The 20,069-nt window shown below is 32.3% G+C and overlaps 1 protein-coding gene across 1 annotated transcript in view; it reads left to right on the top strand.

Annotated features, from left to right (window-relative positions):
* LOC100328994 (Lim homeobox transcription factor) overlaps positions 1–20,069 on the top strand; it is a 55,095-nt gene that overhangs the window by 19,101 nt on the left and 15,925 nt on the right. The window lies entirely within an intron of this gene.

Raw genomic sequence — 20,069 nt, 5'->3', positions numbered from 1 at the left:
ATGTGTTCTTGTTTTTACTATCAACAAATGCTTGAAAGTACATAGTATTTTATTCAATGTACCCGTAGTCCATCTTCTACAAATTTATTGCTTATTTCTCTGCTCAGGACTTTAAGTCACCAAAATAAAACTCCATAATTTTTGTCTGCAGTTTCTCAAAAAGTTTGATGAAAACCTGTAGTTCTGAGTTCAAAATAAAATCTGTCTGGTCTAAAATTAACAAAAAATTACATTTAGAGAAAATTATAATACTCAAATTATTAATCCTGATGGTAAAATGGATCAGAAAAATATACTCCTGACAAAGAGAAAACAAATATTGCAAAATAAAACAAAGATTTGAAAATATGCTATTTTAGTTTGCCCCATAATGTACACTAGTTATTGAAGTTAAATCTTGTTAAAAACAATGTACAATTTTGTCTCTGTGGGTGTCATATTGAAATCAACATCATAATGTTGTATTTCAAGATAAGTACTTAGACATAGCTGTATGTCGATAGAAGTTTAGCATACTCTGCACACATTAATTGTTGTGTTTTAAATAAATTGAGGAAACCAGTATGTTGAAAAGTTTGAACTTCCTTCAGTAATGGTTCAACTGTTCAATATTGACAGTATGCTACTATCTTAAACATCATCCGGTGATCGAGAGAGACGACATGAATCGTAACCGATCAATGATGTTAGCTTTACTTTTGGCATGGAACGATACATAATAAGACTCGGTTGTCATATTAGGCTATTGATAGAAGACATTTAATGAATATTTAGACATTGTGCCAGAGATGATAAATGTTAGACAAGAAACTTTAAATTATCTCTTTGTTATGAGCAGAATATTTTATTCTGAGAATTACAACAAGACTTTGTTCAAATATTTAGTTTCGAGAGAGGTTGTTTGGGTAATGTGCTGCTTTATGAATGACAATGGTAGAAAGTCAAATATTTTCTTTATTAGCAGGATGTCTACTTACATTTGGGTGAAAAACGACTAAAATCGGTTTAAAATTAAAAATGTCAAGGAGTTACTTTCAGATGCCAAAAAAGTGGGTATTGATGAGCAGGAATTGATTGAGTTCCACCACCTGAACTCAAACCATCGACCTTGTTAAGGAAAATCTCTGAAAACAATGTTTTCAGTTAAATTGTCAAAAAAAAGACTTGTGTTCATTCCCTTCCATTGTAGTATTTTGGACGTTTAATAATCAATAAAATTAGATTTAATTATAAAAAAAATAGTAATGAGTCAATTTTTAAAAATATAATTGTTAGAGCTTATATCATAATAAAAAAACAATTTAATCATAAAGTGTAATAAAACTGCACAACATTTTTCAATCTCTGTTTCAACACATTGCCCTCACTTAATGTAAATATCGTACTATACAATTTATACATGCGTTTTACTTCCCAAAAAGTTTTTTAACATTTCTGTTTTTTGAAGTATAATAAATCAAGACTGTGTTCAACCCCCTCCAACTCAAATCACAATATTTTATCTCAGTAGTTAGAACAAATCAAAATATGCTATTAATTTTTGAAATAGGAAAATCACAATATTTTATCTCAGTAGTTAGAACAAATCAAAATATGCTATTAATTTTTGAAATAGGAAAATCACAATATTTTATCTCAGTAGTTAGAACAAATCAAAATATGCTATTAATTTTTGAAATAGGAAAATCACAATATTTTATCTCAGTAGTTAGAACAAATCAAAATATGCTATTAATTTTTGAAATAGGAAAATCACAATATTTTATCTCAGTAGTTAGAACAAATCAAAATATGCTATTAATTTTTGAAATAGGAAAATCCTAATTGTATTTTGTTTATGCTAAGCTGATCATACTGAATTTTAGAAAAATGTGTGAATGTTAATTTTAAGCTAAAAAAATTCCCAATTTTTTAAATACTAATTTGACAAGGAATTAATGTTTGCATCAATTAAAATGAAAGTCAAAATTTAGACAAATGTAATTTTTTTATAATTTATTTAAACATCACTTTGATAAGGAATTAATGTGATAATACTAATTTTAATTTGTCTCAGAATATCTAAGTCAGTTTGCTTCAATGAAAATGAAAGTTTGACATTAAAAAGTTACTGTGTATTATGACAGTAAATGTAGTGTGAAAGAGGATAGCATTTGATGCCAGAGATGATGTGGTGATGTAGGTGATATATGATATACTAAGGAGGCTGTGTATGTTTAGGGTTTTATGTTTTGACCTTTAGCTCATTTTTTATTTGTCTGAGACACAAAATACAGAGAACTGCACAGGCTGTGATAGATTGGTTACTAAAGCACTTTTATCTGTTTGTTTATATAACCATTAATGAAGAAACAAAAAGGCCAATATAAGGGCAGTAACAATATATCTAACAGTTGATGGTGGTGATGGAGTTGAACCAACTGCTGGTGATCAAGCACATATGTACACAGTCTCTGGCTCACTTTGTCTTAATAGTGTCTCATTTCGTTTTCATTTTTTTCTCACTTTGCAGTCTTTTTCTGTCCTGTCTTGTGCACTGATTATTCCACTTTCAATTTCTCATTTTCAAATTTGTTTCTTTCCAAGCAATTTCTGCGTCTGCATCTTATATTTCTAACTGTATAGCCCTAATCGCCACACTCCCCACCCCACAACGACCCACCCCACAAAACCCCACCCCCGATGCTGTTACCAATTTTAAAAAAAGATAAAAACAATATTGTTTGTGAAAGGGGTCATATATTATAATTACATTTAAAAGTTTAAAAACTATTACATTTTTTTTTTGTATCACCACACAAAATAATTATTAAAAAATATTATAAATCATTAAAGTTGTCCAAAAAAGTCAAACTTAATTTTATAACAAGGAAAATGAAAATATTAGTTATTCTGCAATAAATTCAGTTAAAACTAGGCAGCAAAAATCTACTTTTTCAATTACTTGTTGTTGCTTTTTTCTGTTGTTTTTAATGTGTAAGGCAGTTTTACGATCACACACTGCGAATAGTTATAGGTAGCCTTAGGTACAGAGAGACTTGGGTTCAAATCTTAGTGTTTTTAAACATTACTCAGTCATTCTTCATATCTTAACAGCGTTGTGCTTGACATCTGCCTTTGTTCTTTAGCTGTTGTTTCGGAGTATTCCTTTCAGCTATAATAGCAATCAACATTTTATAAAATACCGTCGTTAAGTTACAACACATCAATCTTTTTCATCCACATTAGTGCTTAAGTCAAAATCATATTTTAAGAGAAAAAAACAACTGAATTTGAAAATATATTATTTTTGAGTAATTTTGCTAACATTTTGGAAGGACAGTGTTAAAATAAATAGTACCGGGTATCATCCAAATAAAAATAAATATGGTGAATAAGTTGGTGAATAAGTTGATTTAATAATTGTATATTTTGTTAATTTAGATTTATACCACAAAACTGTTCACTGCCCTGTTAGCGTTCTGTCCAAAAATGGGCTTGACTGCTGTTTCCAACTTTAATCTTATATTATAGCTCTAATAATGACAAATTTTTAAACATGTATTTGTTGTTGTTGTTGTTTTTGAGGGGGTTGTAAACATGTGTTTATTTCAGCATTTTTTTCTTACTCAAAAACTGCAGTCTAAATAACCAATGGCAGACAGCATGTGTAAAGCAGCAGTGTGGACTATGCGAGTCAATTAACACACAACTGTTCATTTGTTCCACCAAGTCTTGTTTTCTACACCCATATTAAAGCTATACTATGTACCAGGAAACAGGCTTGACTTGAAATAGAACTTACCCAAGGATTTCCCATCAAGCTTGCCGGTAATAATGTCATTACATCCTAAGGTGTGGAGTTTTTCGGGCCATTTTCACCATTTAAACTTAAGTATAATATGGATGTCAACGTAGCACTGCAATTAAAGCTGTATGCGTTTACGCGCGGGACAGACAGTCTGCCAGCTGCATGCTGGCCAATGCTAATATATCTGGCATTGTCAAAATGGAGACATGAAAAGACGATTCAATACTAGTCATTGAGTGCGTATACTGACCAGCCACCATGAAACTACAATCATAGCTTCCCATGGTGGTATGAATTCTAAGCATGATGTGGGATTATATAGCTATCATGATGTCGAAGGTAAAGTCTTTCATAGCAATTCAAAAAGCTATAGTTTCTTTTACTAAATATTTTTCTACTGATCTAACTATAGTTTCTTTTCCTAAATATTCTTCTACTGATCTAACTATAGTTTCTTTTCCTAAATATTATTCTAATGATCTCTAATAGGATTTAGATGAAAGTCGATCTGAATATAATTTAATTAGCCGGTGTACACTATTTCAACTAATTGCTTTTAATTGCTAATTGGTTAAAAGCTAACATGAAATTATACCCAATGAAATATTGAATTCACTTTAGTTGTGTACATTTGTAGCTTTGATTAATAACAACCCTAGGGGGTCACTGATAGGGGTGCACTATGTGATTTACATGTTTTCAGCACAGTTGGGGTCCCTATGTTACTGTGATTGTGCAGTCCATGCCTGAAGGCTCTGAAAGCTTTGCAGTGGTTGGTCTCAGCAAGTCCCCCCAAGTAATTGTATAGTTTATGTACTCCCTGTTTACATGGCTATCAGCAGCTACTGGAGTTTCACTTTAAGCCAACTACTTAACCAAAATGCGTCCCCCTCTGCAGATTTAACTGCCTTTTCGCAAAGTTGTGGTAATCAACACATTGAACTGAAAAATCAACTGACAATTAAGCTAGCTATTTATTCAGTGTTCATTTTGTTGACCTTGTTTTTTTAATTGTTGGCCATGATTACATTTTAATAGAGTTATAACACTTCATTTCTAAATAATAGTAAAAACAACAATATATACATAACACTGAAGTAAGAAAACTGTTTGCGCACGTTTGATTTGATGGGAGAGCTTAATTAAACTTGAGTTGGTTATTTTAGTTTTTTATAGCGACTGTAGATTTTTCAATGCCGACCCACACCTGCATTTCTCAGTGAAATTGACTGCTTGTTTTTCTGAGTTTGTGGATTGTAATTGCGTGGAAGGGGGAAGAATAAGGTTTCGTTTGATGCATGTGTACAGGAAACCGTGGATCATGTACCCAATACACCTGGTCTCTGTGTGGCTTACTCCGCCTGTCGATGTTCACATAATGCATTTCTAAACTTCTACAATTAGCCTGTATACGGCAGCTATGGATTCGAGCACTTCATTGGTACCATAAACATAGATGTATACACCAAGTTAGGTTCACTGCTAAACATAACGTTGTATTGACCCCAGTCTGTATTGTTAGCGACACCTGTGGAAGCTTGGTCTCATGTAGCTGTCAATGGTGATTGGTGATGCGTGACTTGCTATAGTTCTACTATGTTTATATAATTCACCCTAGATTTTACACCTGTACGATTCACGGCAAGTACTGAAATAACACTTCTCACTGATTTTGTAGGCAGGGTACAAACGGTACCATTCATTCGCACTTAATAGTTTTATAACTTAAACTGCCAGTCTTGTACTTCTAAGCTTTGTTTTGATTGGGTGATGTGTATTTTGTGGTGTATTTTAGTCCAATCAGTTAGAATGTACCCAAATTCTGTTAATTGGCTAATAATTGTGTTTTTAAGCCATTTAGTCAGATTGTATTATGATAGCTTGCGCCAAAATGATAAGTTTTCTGTCACTACCAAATTAATGTTTCTAATTTAAAAAAAAAAACATTGCTAGTACCAGTAAAATAATTTTACTGTAGGAACTAAAAGTAATATTTAGTTCATTTTTGAATAACATCATATTAGCTTGAAGATTCATAATCAAGTTTTAATAAAAAATGTTTTCTCTTTTGAATGCAAACTAAATTGGTAGCCACGTAGTTCTATGCAGTCACTGAAGCAGCAATATTTGTTTAAAAAAACATAAATAAGTCAGTCAAATCTTAAAATCTCCAACTGTGCAGTAAATGAACACTTTTTAAAATCTATGTAAATGGACCTTGAAGTCTAAAATCCTGAATTTAATATTTAGGTATTGAACTAGAATGTTTCTTGTCACTGTTAAATTCGGTTAGTAATGGATGTATTTTCCAGAATGTGTCACTGGAACCATTTATTCATACCTTATATTTTTCATGTTTTATCTCTGTAAACTTAATACTAAGAATAAAAAGTGTTTTGGAATTGAAAAAAAATAAATAATTTTATTTTATGGTAAAAGAACAAAATTTATTTTCCTTCCATTTTTTTTCTCGAAACATGTATCAAAAAAGGTCATTCCAGAAGAGATTATAGATTTTGTTTAACAAAAACACTTTCCCCTCAGTTTTTCAAAAATTTAAGATGAATGCCAGCATCTATTTCATAAAAATGACAGAAAGTTGACAGTGTCGACGGAGCAGTTAAAACAATAACCTATTTTTCTCGAAGGTACTAAAACAAACCAAACAACAGATTGTACCGTATCTCATCCTATTGTCTGTCTGTTCGTTTATTCCATTGCCATGAATTGTTTGATCTTACCGCTTCCTACCAGTGTTTACCTAAGTATGCTGTGGGTGTGAAAACCAAACACCGTAGCCGGCTTTGTGTAATCTGTGAATTCAGCAAAAAAAAAAAAAAAGCGAGAAGCACGGCTACATTGACAGGGAGGTCTGCTGTAATAAAGATAAAACAGACCCATCTGTGTCGTCGTTCAAATTTTCTGGAGTTGGTTTTGCAGTCTGGTTCAGAGGATTGGTGGAGGAGATAAATTTTGATATGTATTGATAAATTTTGAAGCTTTCTGTTGATTACACCTTGCGATACTAGTTGATCTAAAAAATGCATTGTCACATGATCATGTTGGTGAATCCACAATGAGTTTTTATCTGTTCATCTTTTTTAACCAAAACAGTAAATCATGAAGATAGATAATTATTAAACAATACAGTTATGAAATGCTATAGCATAATAAAGCAATTACACAAAGTAGTTTTAAAATAATTTTAATTTCCACAGAGCCACAGTTTGCATTCAAGGTGGGTCCCATGCAACATAAAATACATTAATTTTTAATTTTAAGTTGTATTTAAAACCTGATTAGAAATTTGAATTTGAAGAGAATGAGAAAAACAAACATTTAGTTTGGTGAAAATTCGGTAGAGTAGCTGTAAAAATATATATTTTTGAAGAATAGATAAATCTTTCTTAATTTGTTTTTTTTAGCGAGGCCAAATTAAAAAAACAGTTGTCAGGTATGAAATGTGCAAATTGTTCAGAGAAGTAAGGATTATCAATTTAGCTACAAATAATAATAATAATAAACATTACAAAAGATTCTGTTAATATAAAACAATTAATTATCATTTCATTTTATTATGTTTTTTAAAGTGAAAAAATAATGTATATGTGCGAATTATTGACAGAACTAAGGATTATTAGGTGGCAGATTAAGGTTCAAAAACTAATAATAATAAAAAGATTCAGTTAATAGAAAAAAAATTACATCAATTCATTCAATATTTATTTTAAAAAAGTAAAAAAATAAATAATGTATAATATTGGGTGTGAATTGAATTATTAGTTGGCAGGTTAACCTTATTATCACAAATTCACAAAATAGTCCTAGTTATAGTCTGCACTTTTCTTCAGAAGATTTGGACAAAAATAACCAAATTTTTTGAGTGAAAACTGAAAATTGGCTTAAATATTGTCTGTTGGGTCCAAAATTAGGGTTCATTTCCAGAAATATTGAAGAATATGAGAAAAATGTTCAGTAAATTTAGCAGAGTCTGGTGGTGGAAAGGTTAAGGTACAAAACGTAATAATAATAAAAAGACATGACAAAAGACATAGTTAATTGAAAACAATTAATTACATGATTGTCTTGTTAGCGCAATAAAATGTTCCATTATTGAAAAACTCTCCCGGGGATAGAGAATTTGAAATACACTGACAGTATAAGGAATAATTAAAGATGGTCTTAGCGTACAAATGGATTTCATTGTCAGTGTTGCAATAAATGAGATTATAAGTAATAGCTGGATGTTATCGTATCACATTCTCCATAAAGTATGCTTTAATATACTTCCCAAACCACCCCTACTTTCATCAGAGGTAAATCAAAAACATTTTGTTGATGCATTTTGATATTTATAGACAGTTTATTCGATAACCATAACGAGTGAAAAAAAAAGAGAAAAAAATGTCTGGTCAATTTGTATTATGATATTTATTCGATAACCATAAATATCTATGTTTTTTTCCTGCCAACCCTTTGTGCGCCATGTCAAACTTTTTTTCACTTTACCACAAATGTTGCGATGAAAAACCTAAATAAGAGCTGAGGTGCATGTTTTTAACTGATACCAAAAACGTGCATTTTTTTTTAACTAAAGCTTCTTTATGCACCCACCACAAATAGCTTTTCTAAATGCTGAATTAAAATTAATTGTTGTATGAAATTATCACGTCTTGTGATAGGTCGATCAAAGGCTCTGCCGAATGCTTTGATCGTTGATGGCTGTTGCAAAACTGACAGTATATATTTGTCTCTTTCACTGTAGCACTAAGGTGATGCCGCATACACTCTTCCTGGGATTCTGAAGTTTAACTATTTCACATAAATACAAGGTTATGGTCAGGGTTTTTTATTTGCCCATACAACTTTATGTCTCGACTTTTGATTTTATTTAAAAGTGTCTTTTCTTTCGTGTCGTTGTGGTCAAATACTTGTACGATGTGCGGGGAACAATAAAAGTTGTATTTTTCTTTGTCTTATTTTATTATATCCCATTTTCCATGCTAAGTCAAGTACACTTATCTTTGTCAGTTTGAGATCCCCGTGTTTATATAGTCGCACACAGAAGCCGTACAATCTAAGCTAACATCTATAGAAACAGACCATTGTGTCAGTTTCAATGTGTCTTAATCCTATTGTTATGCAAATGAGCTGGGGAGAATAAGGAAGAATAGCTTGTAAGGGAACAATGGATAGATCAACGTATGCATGGCCAGTCGTTGTGCCGCTGTCGTCGTTACACAGCTACTGGTCATTTTAGCCACTTAAAGGATTGGCTATGACACTGTATAATCTTATTAATGTTGACAAAGACCATATCTACTCGTTACATACTAAAGCCATCTACATCTCATTCAACTGTCTACACATACTAACCTTGATTTACAAGTGTTTGGTTTGATTCTGGGTTATTTGTGGAGGAAAATCTGTGAAAGCTTGAATAGACTTTACCCCGTTAGGTCGTGCATCCAAGTTCGTTTCCCTCGCAGGTAGTACTTTCTCTCAGAAATATCCTCACAACGGAACACAAGAAATTCAAATCAGCTTACTGGGTGTAACATGTATCAACCGCTTTTATGGTTGCTATGGTAACCAACTTGTGAAAGAGTCAAAATGTTTGGTGTGTATAAATTATTGAGATTGAAAACTGGAAATGGTGAAAATCAGATCAGTATGCAGTGTGGTGGTTTTCAATTCATTCGTTTCCTGAGTGCGTGTTTCACCTCGGGAATGAAAAGACCCCCCTCCTAGACATCCCCGCTATGATTTACTTTGCTGATACAATGTATCTTTCTTAATTAATACAAAATCACTGAAGCATAAAAGTATAAATTAGTCGGTTGATAAAATGATTTGCATATCATAATTGTGGTGTAATCTGTACGATGACGTGCCTATTGTCGATGCGACTTTGATAGTCAGAGGTACGATTTGGAACAAAAGAACATTGTTACCCTGATGGTAATTCATGAACAATCGATACCAACAGTTCAATTATTGGAGAATCGCACACATTTTACCAATTACAGAGCAGTTATTTATAAAATTAAAAAGCTCATATTTTTTTTAGAAAGTTAGCCGCCAACTTAGACCAATATGAAGTTAGAAACGAGAAAGAGGAGTTAATGTGAGGTTCAAATCAGAGAATTACAAAAAATTATTCTTTGAAGCATTTTGACAAAATCATGATTTGTGAACTTTTTATTATACCACTGATCTGTAACTCGGACTACTTTATTCTCAACCCTTCATATACTGTAAAAAATTTGATGCAACATTTGCCAGATTTCATGCATTTTTCCCATAACTTGTTTTTTTGTGGACTAAATGGACATAATTTGCCATTAATACTGAGGTTGAACAACATTTTCAAAAAAAAAATTCCAAAAAAAGGATGAAAATTTCTATAATGTCATTTTTTGAACGGTGACAAAAGTTGACGTTGGCACAAGTGTCACAAAAGTGAAACAATTTTCTCAAAAAATTAATACAGCTAGTATTTTTTATATTGTATTAATTTTCATATCTGTGTTAAGAAGAATGTATGCTAGTATGAAATCCAAATTATGGAGTATTTTTCAGATACCAAATTTTGTGTGGACTATTTTGTATGCGCGTCTTGTACAAAGTGTGGATAGAGGATTTAAAATTTTAATAAACTGGTAGAGGATGACAGCATGCCTACCACTACCTCCTAGAGAGAGTTGAGAAAACATGGGATTTTCAAATGAACTATTTAATTAAACAATCTCCATGAGCTAGCTGTGTATGAATAGTGTTCTACCTTTCCCCGATACTCTACCAGGCATCAGAATAAAGGTTTTCCAACTATGAAGTCTGATTTTTATTGAAAACGTGCATTAATATCGATGATTATTTAAATATAGCATAGATAATATTAATAATCAAGAGAAAATGGCTCAACGCCTGGATCTTGTCAAAAAAAACTTCCTCTTCTGTGTCAAATGTCAGTTTTTCACCTTTCCCGTATAACACCTGACTTTGTATATCAAATGCTAATTTTTTTGCTGAACAAAAATCTTTTTAACAATGAACATTTTTCACGAAATGTCATTGTTGAGATTTACTTTCACCTCGCAGTAGTTGAGATGAAGCTATAGAATTTGTGAAAATATACATTTTTTGGTTGTTAACAACCTTGGTGGTGTTTCAGCTCGTTCCCATGGTTATTATTTCCCCGAATAGAAGTAATGATATTGTATTAACCTCAGCCACTTCAAGCAGGTCAACGTAAAGATTTTTTTTAAAATTACTATATGTCGTTTCATTTTATTTCCATCTCTTTCTTTGTCGTTGTCTTATCATTGTCTCACTATATTAGTTTTTAGCCATATTGATGATGCCATGAATTGTGTTTGTCTATACTGTGACAAAGCTTGGTGTGGTACACGGTTTGTCAAGGACTGAAACAGCAAAGTATCCATTTCCGTGAAAGCAATATTTTATGTTTTAGGATCTATGACAAAACTTATATTACAATTTTACCAATTCATTTTTTAGGCATTATAAAATACACGGTAGAACTTTCTTTCGTTAATTTCATATGAGACATATGCATTTTGTATATTAATGAAATTATTATCTTTATTTTATTATTGCCTTTCATAGTAAAATAATATTTATAATACATTGTAACAGTGGCTTAATGGTTTATATTTTTAATAAATGCTACAAAACTTGCAGAAATCACTTGACAATTGTTATACATGATATCACATATTTGAGGATGGCAAATACATTCTGGTTGAGGTGACACTTTCAGTGTGAATACAAAAGTGAAAAAGGGTACCAGATGTGTGATGTTAAAAAAAGTTAGTTTTTTTCCACTAGATTTGGGCTATTGTAATAAATAAATTTGTATGCACTTTTTGCACCATCAGCGATGAAATTGTACTCACTTTTTGTACCATCAGCTTTCGTACTTGTTTTTTCCATGCTACAAGAAGTATCAGTAGAGACAATAGTGATATTCAATGTTGCGAAATATCTCTTGCAGCAACAACAACAAATAATGAAATATATAAAATTAGAAAAATACATGCAATCTCGGGAAAATATATGCCACTGTGATTCTGGGGAAGTATATGCTTGTTGATTGGTTGCTGGATAATTTTGTACCATCAGTGTTAAAATTGTACACACTTTTTGTACCATCAGAATTCAAACTTGCAATTTACGCTTCAAGAAGTTTCTGGAGAGACAATAGTGATATGTTGCGAAATGTCTCTTGCAATAAAAAAAAAGTGAAGTAAATAAACTTAGAAAAATACACTCAATTCTGGAAAAATACATGCAATTGATTCTGGGGAGGTACAGGCTTGTTGATTGGTTGCTGGATATTTGTATAACACTCCCTAACCAATTACATTTCTTTTCTCATAAATTTGGTTCTAAATATGTTTGTAGTGTTGCATGCCATAGCAACGGTGGAACAAATTGGTCTGACGGAGATAATAGTGGGAGTAATTTCACCGAGTTACTGCTTCATAGCTTGAAGTCGTACGTCTAATATACTGGGCAAACTTCAGAGCAATAACTCGAGACATAATGCATACAAAAGTATTTCTGATCAATTCTGCTGTGCATGCTGTGTCATTACCAGTTAGCTTCAACAGGATATGAAAATGTTCTCCTTCATCTGAGAATAATTCCTGATCTCGTTTTAGGTGCCTGACATGCTATAGTCAGGTCATTGTCGGTACAATCAAAGAAGTTCGATAGATAGCGAACTATTAAAGTCTTTATATTAAACCCTTACTATTAGCATAAATGAACGGAATGTAGGTAGGAGTTGTAGCAGAAAGAAAACAATTTGGCTCTGACATTTGACATGCATGCTTGTTATACTACCATCCAATATCGCTCTCTTTCTCTCATTTTACCGAGTCTTACATGATTGCTTTATCACTGGGCAAAAAAAACGTCAACATCTTGCGTCTCAAAACACCGCCACGAATTGAAATTCTGGTGTGTTAATAACAACTTGTATCCATAATGTCTGATAACCCGATTTTTTCATTTACTGCTTTTCGTTTAATGAACCGCCATGTTTGCTGGCTAGTTCGGCTTACGTTAGTCGTGGAATGGGTTTCCCAGATAATGGAATTCTTTTCCTTTGTTGTATCGGCTACATAATTTACACAGCTTAAAATAACTTTGTTTTTGTTGTTAACCCTATTTTAAATGCCATAATTGTTCTCACAAAATTTCAGAGGTATGATCTTCAAAATAAGTCATATTTTAATGATTTAGTATACAATACTGTATTTGCTCTATTAGTAGCACATGTGCTTACGTACATTTCAGAGTTGTGTATGTATTTGAAATTTTATTATTAAATGAAAAGAATTATTTTTAAATCACTTCTGTACTTTAATTAATAATTTGAAATCTAATTTATGTTTTTATTACATGAAAAGTATAACTTTTAAAATAGTTTAAACTTCATTGCAATATTTTGTATAAGAGAAACAAGAAATATTTTATAGTTTCAGTGTAAATATTTGTGGTGTTATTGCAAGGTCAAAATTACATTATCTTGTTAGATACATATTGTCCTTTGAACACTATCTTGGTTGTCATGGCAATAATGTTAGCAATAGTTGTATAGGTACAGAGAACACAGCGCAATGTTTGCTGTAAACATTGTAACCGGTTACTTCAGTGGGCTAGAAATAAACAAAGGTATTGTAACTTTGCCTCCAATTCTTAGTGCAGACATCCGGGTATTTTCACAGCCTGGCAACCATTACGGTGAAAACAAAGGCCGAAAACTATCAGAAAACGGTACTTTGGGATGGTTGTTGAGACTCCCCTGACAGTGTAACGAGATTACCCCTATACGTGCAATTTGGTTGCTCAGGATTACTTCAAAGTTGAGTTTGTGCTGTTTCCTTGACTTTAGATGGTTTCACTCTTCGATCAGCGTTCCACAGAGCTTCGCACAGAGCCCGTAGAAATACAAATTACAGAGGTGCGCTCTTAGTAAAGTAGAACGTTCAATGACGTAGCTCTGCCCGCAAGAACAGAAGTAGGACTAGAATAGAATTCAATGTTAATACCAGTCTATTCAAAAGTACCAGTAAGATTGTATTTATCTTGGCCTCCTTCCAATCCAAAAATATAATGTTCTTGCTAATTAGCATGATAATATGATATGCTAATTAACTACTAGTAAGGGTAGATTAGCCTTAATTATTCAAGATGGTCTTTATACAATAGTATATACCCTTCATACACCATAACATAACTGCCTTCTAACATTTTTGTGGAGCATTTCGCCTCTTTTTCTATAATGCTGAAAAAAATTGCCAAAATTGGGTTTATTTTGTGAAATTGACAAAAGTTGACTGATATCCACGTGGTCTAGGCCATAAACTGAAAACCCCTTTCTTTATAGAATTGTTCATAAATGTTTTTTTGCAGAACATGTCTTGTTTTATGATTATAATGTTATATGGCTTGAGTTTATTTTGTGAGATTGTGAAAAGTTGACTTTGACATCCATATAGTCACTGAATATCTCTTCCACATTTTCCGTCTTATTTTTTTATAGAATTGTTTATAATTGTTTTTTTGTTGAACATGTCTTGTTTTATGATTATGATGGTATATGGTTTTATTTATAGCTGTAATAAAGTAATTTTTCATAACCAATATAATAAATAAATAAAGAAAGAAATAGTAATAATTTCATTACTCGTATAAGTTTTATAGTTAACTGACTATTGTGTAAGGCGGTTACGCGGTTTATGACTTATTGGTCAGCATACTTGAGTGCATAGCAGTCACATTTTTGACTGAGCCTGTCAAAGTAGATAGATGGTGGCTGAATGGTTGTAAGAATTCTACTTCAGTTTGACAAACAACTGTTGACCTGTGCTTTTGAGTATAGGTGATGACAGTTGGGCAAATAGACCATTTTCCGTTCACTGCGAGAATCACGCGTTATGTGTGAAAGCGAATGTAAAAACAGGACAAACAAAGGTCATAGCATCGTAGTGGCGCCAAACATCACGTGGGATTCGACAAACGCGAAAATATTTTGGGGGATATTTCCATGCCTAATAATGTGCTGTACACATTTGATGATAGACAATTTCGATTAAGTGAGGGTATTCGAAAGCAATTTTTCTCTGTCGAAGATCGGCCGGTCGATGTTAACTACGAAATAAAGAAATTCAAGTTCAAAATCAAATCGTTCGATTTTTGCGGCAGACGTTCGGCGCGTGTCTTTCATGCATCTCGCGAGATTTTGCAGTTGAACGTAAAATCACCTATAGAATGTAGGTTTCAATCTCCTACATATTACTTACCTTTATCTTGGAACAGCATGGTTTTTCCACCAAAAATCGAGTGAACGATTTTCTGTAAGGCTGAGAAAAAATATATCACTGTTTCTCATTTCCGCGCACATCATTTTGAACTGTGCGCCTCAGACGTTTTTTTTCCTTCTAAAGCATTCCAAAATGCACTTGTTCTCGCACTTGTCTCAAATTTCCCCTATTTTAGCTCAGTATTTAAAAAAAAAAAAAAAAATCACCTCATTTTAAAATTTCCATTAAAACGAGAATTTTTTTTCCTTGCCTAATCTTCTTCTATTTCTGTGTTCATTTTAAACAAATGCATGTAAGATCTTAATTTGTCCTCTCTTCCCCTTGAAATAAATCTTCAGCCCTGAGTTGTCCAAATATGGTTTGCTATTTTATTTTATTGTATTTGCCAACTTTCCACCAAATAAAACTGCCTAATTTTTTTTTCATATTTTTTCAAAAATTTTAATCAATTTTAAACAATGGAAAATTATATTAATTGAGTCCAAAATTAACAGAAAAATATGTTCTATGTTTTTAACTAATTTTGTGCATTAACAATTACAGTTTCATGGCAGGTTAGTGAATTACCAGTATTCATGTCTGTCCTTTACCATTTGAACATTGAACATCATCATTCACAAACAACCTGCGTAATTGCTCGCTTAGTCTAAAAAAAATTGAACAAAACCTGTAGCTGATGGTAAATTATGCCTATTTAGTCAAAAATTATAATTATAGAAAAATACACTAAAAACATATTGCCCCAAAATTTTGTTGCCAAAAATAATGGTGGTCAATGTTAAAATAAAAGCAACATTAGCTGGAGAGTAATGCGGTTAATAAACAGATCGTTGCTGAGGTCATCAATAAAATAGTTGTTATGACAACAAGAAAGTTAACATTTGAGCATCTTTAGACAAAATTGCTGAATAAGTAAATTGCAATTTTTTTTTAGTTCAGTTGTGTGTTTTAATAAATACCATATTTTCACCACCTCAACTGCGAGTTCAGAGAATAATCAAATCTGATAGTATTTCCCCGCGTCTAAAGTAACTACAAAATTGATGGATAATATTTCGCAAAAATTACCACCCACAGAAATTGAAACAAGAATCAAGAAAAATGACAGAATAAATTATTGGATAATGACGCTTGATTGTTAGCTGAATTTGAGCGCAGTGCTGTCATGCTAACTTTGATGGATTTATCTTCAAAGTCTTTCTGTCAAATTTCCGTTACTGAGAATTTATGCTAAAATGGTTTATTGTTTTGGTGAAAATTGTGGTTGCATTTGATCTTGTAGCTATACTACGGACATATATATTTCCTGTTGAGACACCTACACCTTTCTAAACTTTCACTTTCAGTTTTCTCAATCCCAACCATATACATGTATTAAAAGGCTTAAAAAAAATGTCATGACGAGAGCCTTTTTTGTCATTTTTTTTTTCACAAAAATTTGACAGAAGCCAGAAAAAACAGTCGTGAGTGTCCCCTTTTGAACTGACATACGTGCTGACCAGAAACAAATCCTTAATCGCTGAATTTGTTCCACTAGCAGCATTCATGATTTAATTATATGAGGACATTCACAAAGCCGCAATTCCACAAAAATCTCCGCGGTTCCATTCCTATCTAAAGTGAAATGTAAACAGCTACAAAATTTTAAGATTTTCCCTCGACTCGCATCATTTTCAAATATTTTTCTCCTAATTGTGAATTCATTTAAATCCATTAACAGTAAATTCATATATTTGCATGCTATTGTGGATTTATTTTCCCATAATGCTTTGGGATTTACTAACTATCACAAACAAAAATAGTGCATCTTTGAGCCAGTATTTTCCCTCCCAAAATATGATGGAGAATTACCCAAATTTTTCTTGCTTCTGTTTTTATTCTCTGTTCAATTTTTAGAAAAATAATATTCCTTATTACATTTTAGGCAAATCTATGGTGTCAGCCTGTATTTCTGGTGAGGTTAACAGGAAATGGACAGACTGTTTATATATTTCCCAAAATGCATCTGTGATTGGTAATTTCTTCCAAATGATCTTATCTTGACTTCAAAACCCACAGACAAGATCATTATTTTATCACCTGACACCCAGTTATGTCAACTGACACCCAGTTATGCCATAATTTAAATAAATCATTAAAATTAATTATTATATAAAAAACCAAGTGGTCACCCACCACACCCAGTGGTCACCCACCAATTTCAGTTGTCACCAATCACACCCAGTGGTCATCCATCGTCCAGTGGTCATTCACCAATCCCAGTCGTCCACCACTAATCCCAGTCAACCCCATCACACCCAGTGGTCATCCATCACCCATTGGTCTCCCATCATACCGAATCATCACCCATGATAGTCGCCCTTCATTCTCCTCCTCACACCACCCACCCACACTTGTGACACACATAGAGTAGGACACAATGACTTTGGTGAGGGCAATTATTGATGAATTCTCCATAGTGAATCCATATCGTTGCATTAGCCAAACTTTCAACTTGACTGATGCACAACAAAAACAGAACCACTTGATTTCGTACATTGTGCAGCCATGTGCATATATGGCATTGTAAACATTCACTTCAACTCAACCCTACCCCTCCATGCTGCTTTGCATTATATAGCAACACACAAAGCAATCACGAATTCTCTTGCCACCTATTCACTACAGTGTTGTATACTCCAAGTTGATCTTACTTTGCTTCCATCATTAGGCAGGGAAATTATACTTGATGTTTTAATACTGAATAGTGTATTCAATTTGAAATAGAGGTATATGCATTCATTGTTCATACACAACTCAACTTTGAGGACTTATGTTTATACGTCTATGCTTGTAGTATACTGTACTTTGTAAATTGACACACTCTTCTACCGCCACACCGTCACCAGTTATACCAATACGCAACAAAAAGGCACCCCCAGGCACTGTTAGAAGCACTATTGTTTAGCGTGTATGGCTTCCACCCAATTGTACTGGAAGAGTACACAATCGCTCCTTGAATTTGAAGCTGCCTGGTTGTTGTTTATATTATGAGCACCAAATTGTTGTTTATATTATGAGTACCAAACAGTAGCCATTAATTGGACGCAGGGACTATTTCCCAATTTCAGTCCAGGTTTAGTACCGTGAAAGTTAATTTATCATTATTTTGATATTTGGACTAAGTCTTAATTTTAGTTTTGGTTTGGAACTCTAAAAGGTAATTTTACTACTAATTTGACATAGGGAATATTTCTCAATTTTAGTTTTGGTTTGGAACTCTGAAAGTTAATTTTACTACTAATTTGACATAGGGAATATTTCTCAATTTTAGTTTTGGTTTGGAACTCTGAAAGTTAATTTTACTACTAATTTGACATAGGGAATATTTCTCAATTTTAGTTTTGGTTTGGAACGCTGAAATATTAAGTTTCTGAGTGAGATGTGTTGTTAGTCTTCTTTCTGTCACTGCTTTCATTTTTCTCATTTGCAAACTATGAAATCATCCTATTAAATATACTGCTCTTAATCACTGATGCAGTTTAATTAACCTTTTCACCACCAGTTCCCTCTTTTCATCACAAATTCATAAAATAGTCCCATTCATAGTCTGCACAAAATTATCCACATTTTTTTTGAGTAAAAACTGAAAGTTGACTTAAATTTTGTCTGTTGGCTCCAAAATTAGGGTTCATTTCTAGAAATATTGAAGAATATAAGAAAAAAGTGCTGAGAAATTTGGGCGAGAAAGTCTGACGGTGAAAAATTTAATATGTTGTACTATCAACAACAAAAAACGCTTCTATCACAGTAATATATCATACTGGCATGCGTTTGACACGATATCATAAAAAATGACTTTTAAAATGTACTCGTTTTTAGTTAGCTTTCACCTTGGATGTTATTGTTTAATAGCCAGGTCTGCGTAGGTTACAATGGAGAAACAAGATGAGCCTGAGGGGATAGTATACAAAAAGAACAATACAATAACAAGAACATATGTCGGCATTGTGTTATTAAAACATCAAAATAGAGTCATCGGATGACAACGGAAGATTTTATGAGACAAAAAGGATATAGAGAATAGAAAGAAGTAGTCAGGATGCGTCTGTATGTTTGCTTGAGGCTAGAAAATCCCGTCACTACACCTGTAGTTTTCCCCACAGCACAGTTTAGGTCAGTAAAGCATAGGATGCAGCCATCCATCACGTACTGACGTGTTGCATTCATCGTGATTTTTTTTTTTTAAATGCATCGAAAATGATTATCTTCAAACATTTCCATTTTTTTTTTTAATTCAGAATTTAATTATCAATATTGAGAAATTTGATCATTGTAATATATATTTTTGAAAAATTATTATAACTTTGAGTTGAAATAAAATACAATAACTGGGTGAACATGCTAAATATTTTAGTTTTTTGAGTTTTTAGAAAGTAAATAGATAATAATAACATGAATCAATGTAATTGTTGTGAATTTTGATTTTGATATTTAAACAATTTCATTTATGGATTCAAATTGTTTTAACAATTATTAATTAAATTGTACCTGAAATGTTGGAAAATGTTTTAGGTATTAAAAGTGTTAAATTGTATCCCAGATATAACTTGTTTTCTTAAATAGGATTTTTCATTGGCTTTCTGATCCAAATTAATGTGTTTTTAATTCCAATATTGTTGATCAAATTTTGTTGTTGAGGAACCCTTTGAATGTTGTTGTCTTTCCCGCCAAAAATTCTGGCACAACATATTACATTTTTTTGTATTTTTTTATAATTTTTTTAATAATTTTAGACCAAATGAACATAATTCCCCATTTCCAGCAGGTCTTCATAATTTTTTTTGAGAAAATAGAAAACTGTATGAGAGTTTATTTGTGAAAGGTGAAAAAAGACTAGTGTTCAAAGAAGAAATAGAAGAAATATTTTCTCAATTAAAGAA

Source organism: Saccoglossus kowalevskii, chromosome 17 (genome assembly GCF_978046115.1).
Source record: "Saccoglossus kowalevskii chromosome 17, keSacKowa6.1, whole genome shotgun sequence".
In the NCBI taxonomy this organism is placed as follows: Eukaryota; Metazoa; Hemichordata; class Enteropneusta; family Harrimaniidae; genus Saccoglossus; species Saccoglossus kowalevskii.
The sequence above is the reverse complement of the archived record's forward strand: the minus strand, read 5'-3'. Positions and strand labels throughout refer to the sequence as shown.